This window comes from Nyctereutes procyonoides, unplaced genomic scaffold, assembly GCF_905146905.1.
Source record: "Nyctereutes procyonoides isolate TBG_1078 unplaced genomic scaffold, NYPRO_anot_genome, whole genome shotgun sequence".
Taxonomy (NCBI): Eukaryota; Metazoa; Chordata; class Mammalia; order Carnivora; family Canidae; genus Nyctereutes; species Nyctereutes procyonoides.
In genome coordinates, this window is record NW_026575121.1 from 35,407,227 (window position 1) to 35,429,915 (window position 22,689).

Here is a 22,689-nt window from a genome sequence, read left to right on the forward strand (position 1 = left end):
ATATGGAGACTTAATTTAAAAAAAAAAAAGAAAAAGAAAAAGAAAGAAAACTATTCAAAGCCTCTGGCCAGAGATAAAATTGCAAATGATTTTAGGCTTTCTAACAAAGGACTTAAAATTTCTCACAAAACCATAGCTCTTCTTTCTTGAAAAATACATTCTCTAGTAGAATACCAAATTAGAAGACAGACTTGAACAAATCACACCCAAAGCATGATCCTTCACCATAAAATATTTTCCCACAGATCCAAGGAGATCAAAAATTATGACATGTAACCCAAAAACAGAAAGCTAGGGACCCAGGATATGAAAAACAGCATAAGAGACCAGATCACCAAAAGAACCATAAGCTCACAATCACATGACATTTGTACAAAAGTTTTAAAAATTAAAAAATAAATAAATACAGGCAATATAATTAAGTTAAAAATAAAAAGAAGGTTCATTTTCACAAAAGGACATAAAAAACTTTGTGAATACTATAACCACTATATAAATACAGGCATACCCCAGAGATATTGTGGGTTCAGTTCCAGACTACAACAAAGTAAATATTGTGAGTCAAATGAACTGTGTGGCTTCCCAGTGCATATAAAAATTATGTTTACACTATAGTGTACTAAGTGTGCAATAGCATTATATCTAAACAATGGACATATCTTAATTTAAAAATACTTTATTGCTAAAAAATGCTAACCATCATCTGAGCTTTCAACAATCCGTAATTTTTTTGCTGGTGGAGGGTCATGCCGTGATGTTGATGGTTGCTGACTGATCAGGGTGGTGGTTGCTGAAGGTTGGGGGGACTGTGGCAATTTCTTAAAATAAGACAATAATGAAATCTGCCGCATTGATAGATTCTTCCTTTCACGAACAATTTCTCTGTAGCACGAGATACTGTTTGATAGCATTTTACCCACTCTGGAACTTCTTTCAAAATTGGAGTCAATCCTCTCAAACCCCGCTGCTGCTTTATCAACTAAGCTTATGTAGTATTCTAAATCCTTTGTTGTTATTTTGACAATCTTTACATCATCCTCACCGGGAGTAGATTCCATCTCAAGAAACCACTTCCTTTGCTCATCCATAGGAAGGAACTCTTCATCCATTACAGTTTTATCGTGAGATTGAAGCAATTCAGTCACATCTTCAGGCTCTACTTCTAGTTCTAATTCTTTTGCTATTTTTACCACATCTGCAGTTACTTCCTCCACTGAAGTCTTGAACCCATCAAAGTCATCCATGAGGTCTGGAATGAATGTCTTCCAAACTCCTGTTAGTGTTGACATTTTGACCTCTTCCCATGAATCACGAATGTTCTTAATGGCATCTAGAATGGTGAATCCTTTCCAGAAGGTTTTCAATTTACTTTGCCCAGATCCATCAGAGGAATCACTGTCTGTGGCAGCTATAGCCTTACGAAATGTATTTCTTAAATAATAAGACTTGAAAGCGGAATTGACTCCTTGGTCCATGGGCTGTAGAACGGATGTTGAGTTAGCAGGCATGAAAACAACATTAATCTCATTGTACATCTCCATCAGAGCTCGTGGGTGACCAGGTGCATTGTCAATGAGCAGTAGTATTTTGAGAGGAATCTTTTTTTCTGAGCAGTAGGTCTCAACCGTGGGCTTAAAATATTCAGTAAACCACGTTGTAAACAGATGTGCTGTCATGCAGGCTTTGTTGTTCCATTTGTAGACCACGGGCAGAGTAGATTTAGCATAATTCTTAAGGGCCCTAGGATTTTCAGAATGGTATACGAGCATTGGCTTCAACTTAAAGTCACCAGCTGCATTAGCCCCTAGCAAGAGTGTCAGCCTGTCCTTTGAAGCTTTGAAGCCGGGCATTGACTTCTCCTCTCTAGCTATGAAAGTCCTAGATGGCATCTTCTTCCAGTATAAGGCTGTTTCATCTACATTAAAAATCTGCTGTTTAGTGTAGCCACCTTCATTAATGATCCTAGCTAGATCGTCTGGGTAACTTGCTGCAGCTTCTACATCAGCACTTGCTGCTTCACCTTGCACTTTGATGTTACAGAGATGGCTTCTTTCCTTAAACCTCATGAACCAACCTCTGCTAGCTTCAAACTTCTCTTCTGCAGCCTCCTCACCTCTCTCAGCCTTCATAGAATTAAAGAGAGTCAGGGCCTTGCTCTGGATTAGGCTTTGGCTCAAAGGAATGTTGTGGCTGGTTTGATCTTTTATCCAGACCACTAAGACTTTCTCCATATCAGCAATAAGGCTGTTTCCCTTTCTTATCATTTGTGTGTTCACTGGAGTACCACTTTTAATTTCCTTCAAGAACTTATCCTTTGCATTCACAACTTGGCTAACTGTTTGGCACAAGAGGTCTAGCTTCTGATCTATCTCTGCTTTCGACATGCCTTCCTTTCTCACTAAGCTTAATCATTTCTAGCTTTTGATTTAAAGTGAGAGACATGCGACTCTTTCGTTCAGTTGAACACTTAGAGGCCATCGTAGGGTGAATAACTGGCCTAATTTCAGTATTGTTGTGTCTCAGGGAGTAGGGAGGCCTGACAAGGAAGGAGAGATGGGGAAAGGGCCAACTGAATAGTCACCATATAAGCAGTATTTATCAGTTAAGTTCACCATATTACATGGGTCTGGTTCGTGGCACCCCAAAACGATTACAGTAGCAACATCAAAGATCACCGATCACAGAGCACCGGAACAAATACAACTTCAATGAACAAGTTTGAAAGACTGTGAGAATTACCAAAATGTGACACCAAGACACAAAGTGAGCAAATGCTATTGGAAAAAATGGTGCCAATACACTTCCTCAATGCAGGGCTGCCACTTTCAATCTGTAGCACATATAACATCTGCAAAGCACAATCAAGTAAAGTGCACCTGCATTGTGTCAACCTTCAGATTTTGGTTATATCTTTTTGGGAGGTTTAAAGTATTAGTTTTTCATCTCAAACTCTTTACACAGAAATTGACCACCCTCTGAAATAGTAAGTGAAGTAGCACTTCAAGTTTTTTCCTTCATGAAAATATTGCTGGAATAGAAAAATACCAAAAGTCTTAATCAACTGATTTAACCTTTCCATGCTCGAATAAAGATTTTGAATGTAATTTTTTCTTCTACAGAAATCAAGTATTGGTAATACATTATTTTTTCTTAGCAAATCAAAGCAGCATTCGATCACACATTATAATACCAAAGAAAACATCATGTAACTTAAAAATGTATTTATACTCTAGCTCAAGACAATCCATTCACCTCCATTTCTACTTGAAAAACGCAAGACAGAAGTAAGTTTTTACTTTTTTTACTGGTCTACTTTTCAAAAACAAGGATGGGTAGCCGTAGGGGCCAATGCAGAAATTACAGTTGTCCTTTATCTGCTGGAATGTGATTCACAGACTGTCACCCCTTTCTAACTCCTGTATGTTGTCACACTTAGTGCTTTCTTTGCCCTGTTGATATCTTTGAAGCTGCTCCATGAAGCCAGCATTTGGACATATGGAAGGCCTTGCGTTCTTCACCAAAGAAAAAGCACTGGTAAATGAGGGTTCTTCAGAATTCATCAGGAATCCTATTACAATTGCAGCAGCCCTGGAAACTCCTGCATTACAATGAACCAGAACCACTCCATCCTTTGCTTTTGCTTGTTTAATAAATTCAAAGCATTCTGGAAAATAAGACAGAATATTGGTTTCAGGAAGATCCAATATAGAAAATGCTCTTATATATAAAGTCACCGGGGAAAGCATTTTCAACTCCATATGCAACATTGAGAATGTGAGTCACCTTGTGCTTTTTCAGAGTATCCAGATCATGAGCAGCATCTTGTGACCCTAACGAAAGCATTCCTTTTAACTTGATGATTTGGGAGCCTATACCCGTGTATAATCCGAGAAAATGCAACGTGGACACGCTATCCCAGCAGCAACCAGGGCTTCAGGACCGCGACCCGCAGGTCGAGGCTGAGGTCCGGCAAAAATCCGCAGCTGCCCCGCGGCCCGGCGGCCCGGCCTCCACCACGACACCCCGCGCGCCGTCCCATGCTTCTATGGTGGTCCTCCCGGTCAGCGAGGTCACCCTGGTGCATTGCTTCCGGAGGCCTTTCCGGGAAAAGGCTCAAATTTCCTGGCTAAGGGCGTGCATCCCCCGCGCCCCCTGCGCCTGGCCCGCGACCCGCGGCCGGCGAGCCCGCCCAAGATGCTCTTTAATACAAAAATCTGCATGTCATGGATTTCCTCTTTTTCTAAAGTTATGCAATTATATCCAAGTATATAATTTAATCATTTAGAAAATATATTTTGATGGCTTTTTTTTTAAGATTTATTTATTTATTCATGAGAGACACAGAGAGAGAGAAAGAGAGAGAGGCAGAGGGAGAAGCAGGCTCCCCACAGGGAGCCTGATGTAGACAGGATCCCAGGATCACACCCTAAGGGGAAGGCAGAGGCTTGACTGTTGAGCCATCCAGGCGTCCCTATTTTGATGCCTCTTTTTGATAAAAAGAAAGGCTTGATAAGCCAGATTGTCATGATTGACTAAATGGAAGTGAATTTCTCCACCTAACAATATCAAATGAAATTTGACTTACTGCGGTGCCTGTGAACTCAGAAAGAAAATGAGATTCCTACAAATATATGGAAGGAAAAAAATAAAGAAAAATTTGGTGGTAACCTGAGACCAAAGAGGTATGACCATAAACAAGTTCTTAACTTTCTTTACTGAAAATCTTACTACATCCTTTCAATTCTCCTCATTCAAAAACTTTAAACAAATATGATATATATGATTTCTGTTGATGGTTATTTAAGAAAACAGGGAAATTAAATGTCTTATGGTTCTGGAAGATGAAAGCAGTTATAAGAGACTTCAAGTTGACATTGGTAATTTAATGAAAAGAGAGCATTAGTGCTGGAGGTGACAAATCAAATATAAATATTCTTAGAGATTTTCTATTCAAGACATGTATTTTTTTTTTCAACATAAGTGAGATTTAGGATGAAGTCAAGATACTAAAATATAAGAAAAAAGGTTGAGGTTATCTGTGTCTCAGACTCAAATATTCAAAGACCATAAAATTAGTAACAAAGCATAGAGGCAGTACAATGAAATGATAGTAATGGTACGAGAATTTGAATGTGCATACTCAGAGTGAACAATTTCAGTAAAAAGCTTGTGTACACACATACATACACACACAAAAAACACTTTTTCAGGCAAAAAAGAAAACAAAAACATGAATGCACACACACACATACACACACGTACTTTTCCACTCTCTTAGTACAATACAATATACCAAAGATACTAGCTTGATAATGGTCTGTTTCTTCTACAAAATTAATTGGTCATTACCCAAATTGCTCTTCTCAGAGACAACTGGTCTATGTACACTTAATTTGAAAGATCACCATTTAGATTCATGACCAAAACCTTTCTTTCTGAAAGACTACTAAATATATTTTCAATATTTCTAATCAATACTAGCCAAGAGAGATTGGACACCATTCATCATTTAGCAAACGCGACAGAACAATTTGTGTCCAAGTTACACAGCCAACAATGTTGCAGAACTGAGAAATAATGCTTTTATTGCTTCAGAATTGGTTGTAGTTCAAGTTTATTTAAATAATAAATTGAGAGAAGTTACATTAAAAGGTTGTTCTATTTGGAGTCATTTGTTCCTTGGTTATTTTCTATAAATGCCAAAGTTATGTCATCTTGACCTTATCCAGGGTTTAAGAAGGTTCTTTTCTATGGGCATCTTTCAATAGTTTCTCTACTTGTAGTTTGAATACTTAGTATTACCAGTGAGGTTTTAGAAAACTTCCTATTTAACAAGGAAGTTAAATGTCCTGTCCTTTCTTTTGTAGATAATACTTTAAATTATTTTTCCCCCTCAATTGGATGTAAGTGAAGTAAAAAAAAATGAGTGATTAACTTTCATCAGAAATTAAAGTTTCAACATTAAGTTACACGTATCAACTGAAAAATATCTCAAGTGAGTTCTAATAATCACCAAGCGCTATACTCACAATTTGCCTTAGATGATTTGTTTTCTGAAGTAGCTCTGGAAATTTTATTTGTGTGTCTAAGCTTTTCTGGTTATATTGTAAATTGTCTTTTCTCTTTTATTATTTATATTGGAAATACTTTTGATTTAGTTCATAATCTTCCTGCAAAAGATACATTGTACATTTGTGCTTCTTCATACATAATACATAACAATAAGCAAAATTTACAGCAGTGTAAGCAAAAGAATAGTTAGCTTTACTGCAATATACAAAGTTCAGCCAATTCAGCAAAAGCCTTGAAACTCTAGAAGAAACACTTCACAAGCTGCATATGTGTTATAATAAGCCCTTCAAATATGTGTATGTATATATATATATACACATATATATATTTTTTTCTTCAGAGAAGATTGAATGGTTTAGTAAATTGAAAGTGGCAAGTAGAAACACAGTGCTCTCTGTATTGTAGTAATGGTGTTTTGTATGGCAGTTCCAAGTCTAAGACCTTCCATAGATTTTGTTAAAGGAAAATACGACTAGTTTCAAATTTCCATATAAGGACTAAAGCTATTTTGGTTGAGTGTATACAAAGAAAATATTGAACAGAGCCTTTCTTCCCCTTCAGCTCAACTAAACTTTAGATAGGTATCTTCTTGACTACAAACTCTGACGTTCCTTTTCTTATTTACTTTAAAAACTACAATTGTGAATTAATTTTTCTCCTTTTTTATTTTATTTTACTTTTTATTTTTATTTATTTATGATAGTCACAGAGAAAGAGAGAGAGAGAGAGAGAGAGAGAGAGAGAGAGGCAGAGACACAGGCAGAGAGAGAAGCAGGCTCCATGCACTGGGAGCCCGATGTGGGATTCGATCCCGGGTCTCCAGGATTGCGCCCTGGGCCAAAGGCAGGCGCCAAATCGCTGTGCCACCCAGGGATCCCAATTTTTCTCCTTTTTTAGATGTGAATCTTCATCCAGCCTTTTGCCGGTTTTACAAACCCAGGAATATTTTTCACAAGGATCTGGGAGCTATCTCTTTGAAATGTAATCCTCAAGAAAGAATTTCTTATCTCCGACTCTTTGAGAGTGGATAGAAGACCAACTTAAGAAGTACCAGTTAGCAAACAAGATGGCCTCATTGTATTGACCAAACTCCTTTTCCTGTAACATCCTCCAGAATTTTTCTAGTATCTCATCCCAGTGTTTAAGAATCCTCCTGCCTTTTATGTCAGTGGAGTTGAGTTCAGTCTTTCTGTCCTATTGCAATAATCTTGACTCCTATTCCAATAGTCTTGAACATGGTCTCATTGCCTGTTTAATTCCATCCAGTGAATTTTTTTAACAAGTCTTTGTCTAAAATTACTTTGTGCAATAATCTTTGAGGGAGGTGCCATTTCAATGAAACGTCAGCTTCAGGAATGATCTAGTCAGTCTATATTTGAGTGTGATAATTGATGCTTTCCTAATTGCCTATGCAATTACTAATGATTTGAAAAAGTGGTTTTTTATTCTCTCATTCAAATATTTTACTTTTAACAGCTATAGCTGATTATTCCTTGGTTTTTATTTTCTGGCCCTGAACAACGACAACAAAGATATCTACAGAAGAAATTCAGCTCTTGTATTCTGAAACATCATTCTACATATAACAATTTTCCTGAGCTTCCTCCTCTTCAAATATATGACAAGGGCTAGATTTTTTTTTTTTGTCAGTTTCAGCACATAAGTTTCATTCACATATCCTTGGTCCTCTTTGCTCTTAAAGGGAGAAGGATTATTTTTAAAAATTTAGTTTAGTTTTAACAGGGATTTACATCTTACACTATGGGGGTCATATACCCCAATGAGAATTCTATGTGAGGTATAAAAATTATTCTTCAAAAACTGCACCTTTACGTAGATAATTGAAATTCTAAATCAACTGGGAGATATATATTACCTAACACAACTCTGCTTCCAACAACAGGTCCTCTGCAACTGAGTTAATGGAACAATATAGCTGTCCTCTGCCCCAGCATTGGACCCTGTTCCCTCTGCTGTTACTGCTTCATATCCCCGAACTCGTATGTAACTTGAAGGTGTTTCAGTGTTAATCTGGTTCTACTACTTTAAAATCCTCCCATAAATTCAGAGATAATTACCTATAATATTGTATTTCCTAAGTCAATAGAGATTTTCAACCAAAAGTGGATTAAATTACACTTGAAATTTAACTTGTTCTCTGTTGTTGATCATTTCAGTTAGATTTCTTATTGGAACTATTGCTTTACAAAATCTTTAGCAGGTTTTTATGTCTGCTTTAGCTGAATTCACTTTTAAATGATCTCGAAATATTTCCTTATATCTTTTCTATGCTTATTTTCTCAATTGTTTCATTTTTGCTCATACTTACTACCTATTGAAGAATCTGCCTAGAATTGCTTTATTCATACATCTGAAATACTATTATTCCATCAATAATTAATATTTTATTCTTTTTACTTGGTAAATTACTACCAATATTCCCAAAAGACCCCCACCAAAGTCCCCACAAATTGAGTGGCCCATGACAAAGTTTCTTTTGCCTTATCATTAAAACTCCAGGGAGTTTGGAAAGTTCTTGCCTGTTATATCTCAGCCTGATTAATCTTGAGCCAAGTGATCATCTTTTATCTATGTTCCTTTAGTAGGGATTTGAGACAGATTGCTAGAGAATTGACTGACAGAAATGATTATCAGCATTGTGACAATGATTTAACTTATCCCTGGACAAGGGAAGAGAACATATGGTCAATGATTCCACTGGTACAGAAATGATATTCATTCTTGCTCTTGTTTTATGCTAGAACATAACTTTGCAGTTTTAAAAAAAATCTCATCATGTTTCCTGAAAATTATTCTTAAAACTTCATAGCCCAAAATGATCTAGGTGGACAAATTTATTCCTTTCCTTGCCTGTATAATACTAAATAACAAAAACAAAAAACAACTTATGTTATTCCAAAATAGAGCAATTGACACCAAGCTGTTTTCTTTTATAGACCAGATATTAAATAGAAAGTGTGAACCATTATCAGCATGCTATTTAAACATTATACAATATTTGTAGTCTTAAATAATCCCATGTTCTACTACCTTATTTTTAATGTAATACCAAATTTTCCAGAATTTATATTAAATATACTGTTTCTAAAATATGTTACCCTTTATACAATAATTTTATTATTTTATTTCAAAGTTTTTTCATCCTGTCTTTATACAAGTCTTCAGTAGAAGTCAGAGTCCTGAATTTCCCAGTTAGAAACTTCTGCCCTGGGCAGCCCAGGTGGCTCAGTGGTTTAGCGCCGCCTTCAGCCCAGGGCATGATCCTGGAGACCAAGGATAGAGTCCCATGTCGGGCTCCCTGTAGGGAGCCCACTTCTCTCTCTGCCTGTGTCTCTGCGTCTGTGTGTGTGTGTGTGTGTGTGTGTGTCATGAATAAATAAAATCTTAAAAAAAAAAAGCTTCTGCCCTACTTTTCTGATTAAGTTTCTTCTCAATATTCATGGCCAACATCTGGTGTTTAAATGAAAGGCTTTTGTCTTTTCAATCACTTGTTGATAGGGTGAGACTTCATTGTTATCCACAACCACATGGCCTAATTTAGAATCAATCTTGGCATCCAGTCTTGTATTTCTAATCAAATTAAAAATCCACTTTTTAACTTCTTTCATAGTCATGTTCAGTTTGTCTGCCAACATGTTAATGCAGATACACAGGTGGATGTGACAAAAAGTCTCAAATATGAAGAGGCGAGCACTTTCAATGAAATTCTCAAGAATTTCTCAAGCCACCAACAAGTCATTCACAAAAAGCTGATTCACATTCCTTCAGCTTTTTCTGAAACCTGTCAAAGTCAAAGGTAACATATAAGCATTTAACATATTCTGTACTTGCGTCTTTATATGCGTAAGACTCTGTTAAATAACTTTAACCACATATTTTAGCACCTGCTGGCATTTTTGAACATCTTTGTTTGTAATGATGGCTATAGTCAAATAGTGCAGAATATGTGGATGCATTGTCTGAAATACATTAAGAGATGGTGGCTGGTAAAGGAATGATCAATAATGCTATTGTGCCCTTTGAAGTAGTTGAAGAAAACAGAGACCAGTGGATGAGCCATGTTTGCTGCTAAAGAGACTGAAATGGAAAACTCACAGAATTATTATGTATAGTCCTTTTAACCATAACTGCATCTCAATTTTACATTAATATTTCAGAGGTTAGTTTTCCTCTGAGTGAACTCAAATCATTTCTGCTTTGCTGGGACCAACACTCTAAAGAAGTAGATATTCTTCTGCTCCAGAGTGATTCCAACATTCATATTGGAATTTTGCATACCTGTAGAGTGCAAATTCCTGCCTAAATATTCCTTCTTAAAACCCTGCCTATCCACTAGGTAGTCAAACAGCATCTGACCATCTCTGGTTGACTGCATCTGCCTTGTAGTTTCTGAATCTTCAAATGTCTTCACAATTGGTTCAATTTATGCCTGAAGCTATTCCAGTTGTACAACAAATGTGGCACTTTTCTCATGTAAAGCATGTGGAATATCATCAAAATAAAGGTTTTATATACATTCTTAGAAAAGTCTATCATGTTGGTATCACTAAGAAGATCAAATTTTCCTTGTAAAAATTCTTTTTCTTTATATATCTATTGATGGAGAGAAACTCAGCGGTAGAAAGACTAGATGCCAATCCAAAAAGTGTGCAATGGAAATAGTCAATTTGTTCTCCGGCATCTTGCCAAGGACAAGATTTCTCCTACCTTCCTGACATAGGGATAGGAAAGATGCACAAATTCAATAAATCTAAAATAACTCTTACTATGGAGGACAGACTTTAAGGTGACCTCCATGGTTCTCTGTCTCCTGCTGTTCGAATTCTTGTATAATCCTTCACTTTCAGTGTGAGAAGACATGTGATTTGCTGTAAACAATGTAATAATGCAAAGTTGATAAGATACTTGTGATTATATTTACAAAAGATTGCTAAGATTGTAGTACCCACCTGGATAGAATCTCTCTCTCTTGCTCTCTTTTGCTTCCCGTCTCCCTTTCCCTGTCTCTTTCCATTACTGTTTTTGAAGTGGCAAGCTGCCATGTGTCTTATAGCTATAAGAAAATAAATTATTCCAACAAATTGAGAAAGCTCAGAGGTGGATTTTTCACCAGTTAAGCCTCTGAAAAAGAAGACAGTCTGGCTCAGGCTTCAATTGCAGCCTTGTAAGCCCTCAAGGAGATAACAGTTAAGTCTTGCCTGGACTCCTGAGTTACAGAAACTATGAAATAATAAATGTGTGCTTTAAACTACTACATTTATGATAATTTACATAATAATTTATGATAATTTACTAGATTATGAATACACCTATAAATGCTACGTTTTTGTTGTTTTTCTGTTTCACACACTAACATCATGGTACATTCATTTATCTAGGCTTAAAACATGTCATAATATTTTTTTAATTTTCCATCATTACCAACAATATGCAGCCATTCAATAAATCCTGTATGATACATCTTAGTGATATTACACCTCTGACCATCCAATCAAGCAATAGAATATTTCCACAACCCAGAAGTTTTCCTTATGCATATGTCTATTCACTTATTCTCATTCCCAATCCTAGAAAAACAATCCTATAATTTCAATCGTCATAGATTAGCTTTACTTTTAGAACTTAAAAAAATGGAAGTCTGCATTAAGTACTTTTTGTGTCTGACTTTTTTCACTTAGTATGTTTTTGAGATTCACCTGTATGTGTATATGCAGATCATTTTCTTTACTCATTTGCTCATTGATAGATTTTGTGTTATTTACAGTTTTAGAATAATATAGATAAAGCTTCCTTAAACATTAATGTATTTATCTTTTTTGTTGACTTGTGTTTTCATTTTTTTGGCACTAAATCTGGGAGTAAAGTGGACAAGTCATTGGCAAAGTGTATGGTTAACATTATTAAAAACTGATAGAGTGGGGCACCACCTGGATGGCTGAGTCAGTTAAGTGACAGACTCTCAATTTCAGCTCAGACCATGATCTCAGGGTCATGAGATTGAGCCCTTCAATGGGCTCCACAGGGAGCGTACTTGGGATTGTCTCTCTCCCTCTTCCTCTGCCTCTCTCCCCACTTGTGCTTGCTCTCTCTCTCTCTCTCTCTCTCTCTCTCTCTTTCAAAATAAGTAAAATCTTCAAACAAACCTGACAAATTGTTTTCCAAAAATGATGCATTATTTTACACAACAACCAGAAATAAATAAAAGTTCCAGTTACAACCAATCATGTCATAAATTGGTATTGTTTAATTATAGCTACTCTAATAGAGTATACTTGCTTATTACATACAGATTTTATTTTGCTACTCATATATAAAATTTCACTAAATCTGCTTTACATATCATTCCTTTCTAGTAATCAAATACATTCATTCATAGTCTAACCACACTTTCTACACTTGATTCCAATATTCTATTTTAAATCTATTTCCTTCTAATATAATTGTTAATTTTTCATCTTTCTATCAAATTTATATGAATTATTAAACTGCAAGTTCATGTCTCCTGAGAATTTTCCTTTGTTAAACAGTTAAAGTACAAATAAATAATTCTGTTTATCATAGTCTTAAAGTAGTGATTTTAGATGTATCATTCCAAGATCAGCAACGTAAGTATAATTTGGGACCATGTTAGAAATTCAGATGATCTGGGCCCTACTAAATGAGCAACTCTGCAGGTAGGGCCAATCAACTTAGGTTTTAACAATTCCTCCAGGTAATTCTGATGCCAGCTAAAGTTTGAGAGCCTTGTTCCTTTTTTATAAAATTGCTTTTTGATATTTTGTGTGGCAGCTTATGAATCTGTTTTATTTAGTAGAGTATGAGATCAGTGAAGCTAAGAACTACAAGTTATTCATTTTTGTACCTCTGGTAACACAAAGGACCAAGCATTATACAACATAGAAAATCAATGATTGTTTGCTGAATTAAATCATGTTGAGAAGTTAAACAAATATATGTTTTTTTCTGTATCAACTAAATACTGAATAATGATGTTTGTTTTAAAATACATGCCCCTTGCTTCAATTTTACTCTTAGTCCCTCAAAATAGACAAAATCAGGAATTTCAAACGATATTTGTTGACTTATAGTATTTAACTGAGCCATTTTAAATACAAAGAAACTAGAAATTATCTTTTCTCCATTACTCATTATATCTGATTCTCTTGAAAGGGAAGACATCTAATTCAGGGACAGGAGGGATTATTAAGAAATAATTTACTTTCTTTCTGAAAAAATAAATTTATATGCTTTACTTTTGGAGGCAAGTTATTGCTTTTCTCCTTGGAATTAATTCCTATAGTTTACCAGGATTTTGCTCTAGTTATACTCATCCTCCTCAATGTTTAGTTGGTTGGTCTGCATAAGGAATCTTAATTTATCTTATTATTTACATAGGAGGAATAATTGGTATATCCTAACAACTGAACGCTCAAGTGTATACTTTTTAACAACTCTCCTTTTTTCCCATTGCTATTTGAAGACCATCTTTAAGGGAGCATGATCTTGTCATATTTCTAAATTATTATAGTCAGAACTCATTATACAAAATGTCAGAAATACAAAATGTCAGAAATAGAATGACCAGAGGTTTTCTATTTTTCAGGTATAAGTGTAAACAATTGGTAGCCAAAACAGATTTTAAATTATTTTTTTATCTCACCCTATTTTAGTTCAGGGCTTCTAGTGCTACATTCATAAACATGCAATTCCTTTTATTTCTATTTTTAAAAATTTTTATTTACTTATTTGTTTGTTTGTTTATTTACTTGCATTCAGTTCCTCTCAGGTGTAAGTTCCCACATGGACTCATACAATGCAAATGTATTGACTCTTTCTATAAATTCTTCCAAATAAGTTTTATTTTTTGAAATAAAAATTAGAAACGTGTTTAGTAACAGACAATTTCTGTGTACAAGTGTAACACAAAAATCGAATTTACTCCTAAGGAATTGTTTAATCATTGGCGATATCATATGTGACTCATTTTTTTTTTCAAGTTCTTACTTTGGGCAAAAAAAGAAAAAAAAAGAAAAAAGAAAAAAGAAAAAAAAATCTGAGCCTAAACTTTGCATCTCGCTAGAGGTTGAAATATATCATCCATGGGTAATGATGATACAACTGAAAGGCACTAAAATGTGGTCTACATCAGAAACAGAGGTCTTCAAGATCATCAGAGACTTCATATCTACCCAGATAATTTTGTTACAAAATTTTGATAATGAAATCCTTTATTTAACAACAATAAAATACTTGGACCCAAATCAATCAATCAGTCAACAGAGTGTTTGCATTGCACTTGGTGCTACTGCAGAGTACTTTTAATACATCAGAATTACTATGATGGGCTAATTTTTAAAACTTTAACATTGTCTATATTCCACTATAGATATATCTTTTCTCTCCATATATAGATACAGATATAAGTATATGGATAGATAGGTAGATAGATAGATATAGGTAGATACACTCTTACTTAGTCCTAATGTTAATAAGCTATAAGTTAAATAAATCTGAAATAAATTTCTTTGTAACCAGTACCCACTAAATATGATAGTGTTTTAATAATAGGTTCACAAATCATTCATTTAATAGTTTGTAAATCAATCAAAATATTTGATCATTTTATTTTTTTAAGATTTTATTTACTCATTCATGAGAGACACAAAGAGAGAGGCAGAGATAGGAGAAGCAGGCTCCATGCAAGGAGCCCAATACAGGACTTGATCCCAGGACTCAGGGATCATGCCCTGAGTCAAAGGCAAATGCCCAACCACTTAGCCACTCAGGCGTCCCATTATTTTATTTTTAAAGGACTACTCCATAGCCACCTATTATGGGTGCTCCAGGTGGCTCTAGGGAAACTTTATTTGTTGTCCTAGACCTCAAGTATTTATACCTTGATTTAGAGTTTCTAACTAACAGAAACAAAGTGATAGCAGTGAATATATTTTCAATTGCTTAAGATAATTAAATCATAACTGAAAATATGATGATAATAGATGTAGATTAGTTTTTGGTCCTCAGTAAAACCTTAAACATATTTTAAGTATTTTAATAAAATATAGATATTACTTTGATTACTCTGTAATCAATTTAATGTTAAATATACAAGCTTCTATGTTTTAGAAAGAACTTCAAAGCTTTAATTTTTTAAAAAAGAATACTGTTTAAGCTTCTGTTTCAAGCTACCTCTTGGACAATAAAGCATGTAACAAGGTGGGCCAGTCTTTTGCATGTCCCCAGTTAATATAGTCTAGAACTATGTTTAGGACATTTACAGTGATAATTTTAGACACATAATGTCCTACCAACATTGACTTGATCAAAGCCAGTAAGAGAAGCAATAGCTCTCAAGCCTGTAAGCTTCACATAAATTAGTTACCAAATAAGTAAATTTATGCAGACATAAATAAAAATCACTTTCCTTGGTTCATACCCTTGGCTTTACCCAGGTTTGTATGCAAGTCTTGCACTTTGGTTCTCTTCAATATCAGATCATTCAAATGTGGTGAGCCAGATTCTTTTTAATTTTATTTTACTGAAGAAAGTTACTGTTTGGCATTGCTTCCTCTTTTTACTATCCACAAACCCTTGATTGGTTCTGTTGTTTTTATTTTATGTGGCTGTCATTTGTTTTAAACAGGAGCCCCTTAAATAGATAAACATAATTATTTCAAAAACCTATTTTAGTCCAAATTTTTCATATTACACATTATTCTGTCTAATATGCAATTACCAAATATTCAATGAGCTGTCAGCATCCTAGGAAAGATAGATGTCTGAACCTTTGCTACAAAGTGGATACAATTTTTAAAAGGGACTTTTTTTTTTTTTTTTTTTTTTAGAGAGAGAGAGAAAGAGCAATGAGGAGCAGAGAGAGAATCCTAAGCAGGCTCCACACCCACATTGAAGCCCAATGCTCCATCTTACAGCCCTGAGTTCATGGCCTGAGCCAAAGTCAAGAGTTGGACACTAAATCGACTGAGTCACCCAGGTACCCCTAAAAAAGGGACTACTCAAACCCACATATTTACATAGAGAAATCAACATTTTCTTCTAAGGAAAGTATTTTTAGATAGCCAAACTGTGTAAGTTTGTGTGCATGTCAGTATGTGTTATAGTTGCCAATATTGGGTTTGTAAAACAGTTATTGATGTTGTGATTTGAAGAAATAACTTTCATCCTATTCTAAAATATATTACCCTCTACATTTCAAGGAATTTGCCTATATTGATTGCATAATTAGGTATGTTATTTGTGAATGTGAGTTTTTTAAAAAAATATTTTGTTCAGTATATTATAAATATCTAGAGTTATGAAACATTTAAAATATAGAACATTTTAAGAAAGTATTGTAAAATACTTGCAGAATATATGTGTTATTCTTACATGTGTAACTTGTGTTCATTCTTTAAATACGTGTTTTTTGAGCAGGCATTTTTATTAGCTTGTCATGTACTTTAAATTTGGCTACTTAGGCTTGGTAAGAGATACAGATAGTGATTCATGAATGTACTTTCATTTATGATCATCATAACTATTTCAAAGAAAAGAAAATAGTAGGGAGTGATAAACAGTGGATGGAATGTGTGTTTGTTTATTCCGAATTTGATGCTGAGATGTGGACACCAGGAAGTAGTTATAGAGAGACCTGAGTTCATACAAATTTAGTCAGGGCACAGCTGGATGTGTTCAAGAAATTTAATATGGATTGCATTGTAAGGAATACAGAGACAGGTAGTGGTGCAAAATGAGGCTGAACAGAGCCACAGAAGCAATGGCAAAAAATAGATTTTCTTTTAAGTGTAGTGGAAGCACTTTGGGTGGCTTAAGGAATGGGATAATACTATTTGATTTGTACTTTAAAACAACTTAGTAGGTCCATATGAATATATTCAGCTTGATCAAGCTTCCTGTTCCTCCTGCTAGTAGTATCTCATTCTCAATATCCATTCTCACATTTGTTCCACAGCTGTATGTGTAAATTAGAAAAATCATGCAGTTATTTTGAATTTTGTACTCCTGTTCAAGGGATAATCTTTGTAATTGACTTTCTAGGACCTGCTTGGACATGAGTCTAGTTCTATGTAGATCTAGAAGCAAAGAAGGGCAGGGAAGGTAGGTCCTGAAGAAATCTGCATGTCTTGCCAGGCAGCTAGCTACCTCAGGGGAGTCTATTACAAGTTCTTCAGGCAAAAGAGGTTTAACAAATTCAGACAAGGGTGAAAGAACTACTTCTACTGGCAAAGGAGACTCAGCAGAATTTAGAGGTTTGATGTCCCCAGATTCATCAGAATCTGTCTATGTCCCTACTCTGGCTTACAGGATCTCATTTCTTCCTAATCAATGCCCTCAATTTAACAGAAGATACCCCATATGGTTGGGGATTTAAATTAGATTTTAATTCAGTTACTGGTATGATGAAACTTTAGATTTGGTTTTCAGAAACCTCAGCTCTGTGGCTCCAGGAGATAAAATTTTCTTTCAGAATAAAAATTTTCGGGTCATATTTGCTGAGCTTGAATTGAGAATTTAAAAGCCCTGAATTCATTCTTTTCTGTTCCAACTTATTCCAGCCCAATTATAAGCAACCAGCCAATCTTATTATGCTAGTTAGTTTGCTCAAATTGTTCTAAGCTATCAAACACATGGTCAGCCAGAACCTTATTTTTATAAGCATTTGATTAAGATTATTCAATGATGATAACAAAACAAAACATACACACATCCTTGTTTAAATGTGTGGTGCTGAGTCAAATGAATAACAGTATTGGGAAAAGAAAAAAGAAAGAAGAAAAATTGAAATGGAAGGTTGATTACTACCTTCTATCATATGCATAAACAAGTTTCAGTAAGACTATTGCCCTGAATATGAAAAGCAAAAACAATAAAGCTACTAGAAGATAGCATAGCTGAATATCTCAATGACTTTGAGGGATGCAAACGTTTCTTAAATATGACATTAAAAGCACTACCCATAGAGGAAAGATTGATAAATCAGACATTAAGAAAAAGAGGGACAAAATAAATATCTAAATGACTAACAAATCTGTAGTTTCCAACCTCGTTAGTCAAAAAGACATTGTAAATGAAAACCAAAGTGTAAGAGTTGTGCACACCAATCAGAATAGCTAAAACTAAGGGAAACATTTAAAAGCTAAAACAAAAGAAAACTAACATACCAAGTGTTATCAAGAATGTGAAGCAAATGGAATTTTCATATACTGTTCCCAAAACTGTGGATTAGTATAATTTCTATAAAAAAGTCTTTCATATATTATACTAAATATATACTTATTTTATGAGCAAGCAATTCCACTCTGAGAATATATCTAACAAATAATCAGGCATGTGTTCTAAAAGGCAGGCATATGATTTTTTTTTTGAGATTTATTCATTTATTTGAAAGAGAGAGGGTGTGCAAGTTGAGGGAGGGGCAAAGGGAAGGAGAGAATCCCAAACAGACTCCCATGCTGAGCAGGGAGACTGATATGGGGCTTGATCCCAGGACCCTGAGATCAAGACCTGAGTCAAAATCAAGAATTGGAGGCTTAACTGACTGAGCCACCCAGTCACCCCACGAATGTTCTTGAAGTATCCTCAGAATACTCTCAAAATACAACTCACATGTCCATGTGTAGAATGGATAAACAAATTGGGATATATTTATATAACAAAATGTTGTAATACAATGAAAATCAATTATACACAACAAGGATATGCCCCATAACATAATGTTAACCAAAGAAGCCAAGTGTAGAAAGGTACAGTTGTCTGATTCCTTTTGTATATAATTCAAAACAGGCATTAGAAGTCATGATAGTGATTACTTTGGGAGAAGAGGGAAATAGAGGTAATCAGAAAGGGCATGAAAGGAGATGTTTGAGATACTGTCATATTATTAACCTAGGCACTATTTACATAGGTATGCTTACTTTTTGGTAATTTAAAGAGCTATATACATATGTCTTTCATCTTTTCTGGATGTGTGTTGTACTTCAATATAAAAAATTAAATGAAAATACTCACCCTACCTATGGAAAAGAATTAGGCCTTTAACACTTTAAAAATTCAATGAAGACAGTCAACATTTACATTTGTATGTATTTATCCAAATGTAAAAAGAGAAGATTTTGAGAATACTTCATTAAAATGGTATTTTTAAAGATTATTTATTTGTTTTATAAATAGAGAGGGAGCGAGCATGGGGGGTGGGAGGAGCAGAAGGAGAAAGAGAAACACAAGCAGACTCTGTGCTTAGGGCAGAGCTCAACACCAGCAGATCTCATGACCCTGACATCAGCTGAAACCAAGAGTCCTACACTAAACTGACTACTCCACCCAGGTGACCCTAAAATGGTATTTTTAATAAAGAATATTCACCAATGATATTTTGCCTATCTCTATTGCTGCATTACAACATAGATAGCATTGCCTTCTTTACCACCAGAAATCATGATGAACATCTTTAAAATCCAATCAGATTTGAGAACGAATTCCAAAAACTTTGGACTCAGTTCAGAAAACTCACCCTTAAGATTCTTTTCTCCAGAACCACTTTCAGTATCGAAATACATATCATTCAGAGTTCTCCAGAAAGAGAACCAGTAGTACGTGTGTGCATACATATAATACAGATATACTTAATTATATGCATTTTATGTTCTATGCATGTAATGTATATTTTAACATGTATCATATACATTAAGAACTATCTTCATGGGGAGCGGTTGAGCATCTGCCTTCAACTCCAGGCGTGATCCGGAATCCAGTATTAAGTCCTGTATCATGCTCCATGTGGGGAGCCTGCTTCTCACTCTGATTGTGTCTCTGCCTCTCTCTCTCTGTGTGTCTCTCATGAATAAATAAATAAATCTTTAAAAAGAAAAAAGGAAATCTCTTCATGGACGACCTGCTCAAACTGGTGGAGGAGTGGAGGAGCCAGACAGCAGGGCTCGGCAGCTGAAGCTGCGCTCAGTCAGCTGGAGCAGACGCAGAAGCTAGGCCCCATGCCTGTGCCAGATTCGGAGAGTAAGAAGCCCCAGGAGCCCAAGTAGGCTGACCCGACCCAGGCGGCAGGCCGGGCTGGTCTAACACACACAAGACAAGGGTAGGAAGTGACTGGGCCTTGGCAGCCACCCATGCCTTGGGTCCAATCACACTGTCCTGTAACCATTTTCTAAGTGATTGGGTTTTGTTTTTGTTTCTGTTCTTTTTAATTCTCAATTGGAAACACATTTAAGAAAGAATAAAAAATATTTTGGGAGGAGGAAAAATTATATATATGCAGACACAAATATATGTTTGTGTGTTTATATATGAATCCCTGCTTATTCTTTCATTTTTGATAAAATATATATTGAGCCATTTTGTTATAGACACTGTGCACGAGGCACAGAGAAAAAGTTAGGCAACGACTCTGTCCTGTAAGTGTTTGCTTACGAGTTGAAAAAAGTCACCATGCAGATGATTACATAAAGCGTATCAGTTTATATGATAGAGGGACAGTATGCTATAAAAACTCAGAGGAGAGTCATATAAAACAGACATATAAAACAAAAATGTCAGAATAGTGAGATATAATAAACTGATCTCTGCTTTTCCTAGACCACTACATCCTACTTTTACCTAAGGACATCCTTATCCTGGCTGTTCTATCATCTTGGAAACTGCTCCCCCTAAATAACTGTATAGTTCACACTCTTAGTTCATGCACGTCTCCGCTCAGATACACATTTCACCGGAATGGTTTCCCCGGCCACTCTATATAACCATGATGTTTTATTCACCTTACCCTAATTTATTTTCTTCCATAACATCTGATGTCACTTGCTTCCTCCTGTGCTTTGGAGACCCAGTAGAGCATGAACTCCATCTGTATTATTCACTGATGTACTTATTCTTAGTATCTACAATAAATCTTGACACCATGTTGGCACTCGAAGTGGTTTTGTTGAACAGATGAGTAAATATATGTATAATTTAGAATTTGAAATATGAAAATAAATTAGCCTGAGGTGGCGAAATGGGAAAGTGAATTTTAGGCAGGTAAAAACCTTCAGGTGATAGCCTATAGACTGGTGATGACAGTTTACACTCAGCAAAATGTGGTAAGGTGGAAATTGTGCACATAGCAAGGTTTATGATATAGAGTTACATACCTTTAAATTAGTTGAATACAGAAGTTGAATATGGACCAATAATAAAGTTTAAGTTTCTTGTTTGGAAAACTTGATGTTATATGCAGAAGAAACAGGGCCAGTAGTGCGAATTCTGAGTAATGATTGGAGTATTGGATATTTTGAATTTGAGGTGCCTGGGGAGTATCTCATTGGACATGCCCAGTTAGGAATTTACTTTATGAATCTGAATATTGGACAAGATCTAGGCACCGGAGATAGACACCTGAAAGCCTGTAAGTGATAACTGATGTCATAGAAATAAATCAGAGAGAACACAATGAAATAAAGTGGACCTAAGGTGCTAGAGATGAAAAGGGAAAATAGGTTCTATAGCATAAGTGAAGATTAAAGTTAAACAGAGTGAAGAATGCCACATTGTTCATGGGAAACGAAGATGTTTTTATCTGATGGCTTCTATTTTTTGTGTGTGTGTCAATGCTATTCTATATAGTTATATGACATGCACTAGTCCAACTCATCAAACTTTCCTTTTTGTCATAATACATTTGTATACAGCCCATAGATGCTTAATTATTGAAAGTTATGTGACTAAAGATAAGCATATTTTCATCTGGATTTGGCTTCACTCAGAACCAGATCCAGAGCAAAGATAAGAGTGAAAATAGTTTATGTGGGAGGTGCAGGGAACATCAGTATGGCAGTGGAGCAGTTATTAAGGAGAGGAACTACAGTTAACAATAGGCACATTATCCATCCTGTTATATCATGAGTGTCTGTAACTTAATTTCAAGGGGGAAATTCCGGAAAATTGTGTAAAACACATGCCTCAAAATTATCTTAAGAGAATTTGTGTGTGTACATAAAACCTCCTATCAGATATTAATTGAGAGAGTCTCTTGAAGTTGTTAATTTCTTAAAACTGCTACCAGTCTGCAATGCCTGTGGGCAGAGGCCTTAAAGCTTTGGAGAATGCCTCTAGGCAAAGAGATATTGATGTTGGCAGGCATAATCAAGTGACAAGGCCTGAAGTATTTGGGTGGGGTGCTGAAGGGCTAAAGAATGTTTCAAACTGTTCCAGTATTTTTTATTTATAAGTAAAACCATTCTGTTAGCCTTTCACAAATATTTTTGCATATAATTGATTTAATTTTTTCAAAATCAAACTTAGATCTAGTGTTTATTAAAGACCAATTTAATGTTTTCTTACTGTTTTCAAGCAACCAAGAGTGACTACATATTATATAACTAAATATTCTTCATAATGCATATTACCCTTAAAATACAATAGTAGTAAAATGATTTAAGTACCAAATCTTAGATTAATTATTCTAAAGAATAATCATTTTATAGCAATAACCATACTGAGCCACTTTTCTCTGAGTTGATGTATATATAACTTCCCTTATACTTGAAATTATTTTGATGGTTTTAAAATAACCAAAATGAAATGGAA

At 35.1% G+C, this 22,689-nt stretch overlaps 2 pseudogenes; both read right to left on the reverse strand.

The window, feature by feature from the left end:
* Positions 1 to 3,511: 3,511 nt before the first annotated feature.
* On the reverse strand, positions 3,512 to 4,140 carry LOC129516641 (dual specificity protein phosphatase 19-like; annotated as a pseudogene).
* A 5,337-nt stretch (positions 4,141 to 9,477) lies between these two features.
* On the reverse strand, positions 9,478 to 10,774 carry LOC129516470 (eukaryotic translation initiation factor 3 subunit E-like; annotated as a pseudogene).
* Positions 10,775 to 22,689: the final 11,915 nt, after the last annotated feature.